Genomic DNA, 644 nt, shown 5'->3' on the forward strand with positions numbered 1-644 from the left:
AGGCCTGTAAGACACGACTATAATTCTTTTCGGTGCAAACAAATAGAATGAATCATAGGCCAAAGACTTTCTGTGCAAACAAATAGGTATGGAATAAATCCTTGGTCCAAGGCCTACAACAAAAGCTGTGCAATAAATTCCGTCTATACCAATTCCTAGGCCCAAAGCCAAAAAACAAGAGTTGTGCAATAAATTAAGTATAGAACGATTCATAGGCTTAAGGCCTGTGACACATTATGTTTTTTTCCGGCGCAAACAACATCTGTATAGAATAATTCCTAGGCCCAAAGCCTACAACGCAAGCTGTGCAAAACAATCCCGTGTAGAATAATTCCTAGGTCCAAGGCCTACATCGCAGGCTGTGCAAAACAAAATCGGTATAGAATAATTCCTAGGCCCAAAGCATAAATAACGTATGATTTTCCTATCTGTGCAAAGAAATCGGTGCAAGGAAACAAACGTGCTGAGAAATCCCCGCGTGAACTGTATCGGTTAGTTCAATGCACAGAGTCTCGCAAACTCTATTCATCGCAATTCGAAAGCGATTGGATACTTTTAGCCAATAACGTGCTAGCGGTGTCAACTAATAGGTCCGCAAAAACGTCCACGATGATTCTCGTTGTACAACCTGTGCCTAGTTGTGC

This window comes from Anneissia japonica, unplaced genomic scaffold (assembly GCF_011630105.1).
Source record: "Anneissia japonica isolate Jap-2015-1 unplaced genomic scaffold, ASM1163010v1 scaffold407_len587689_cov185, whole genome shotgun sequence".
In the NCBI taxonomy this organism is placed as follows: domain Eukaryota; kingdom Metazoa; phylum Echinodermata; class Crinoidea; order Comatulida; family Comatulidae; genus Anneissia; species Anneissia japonica.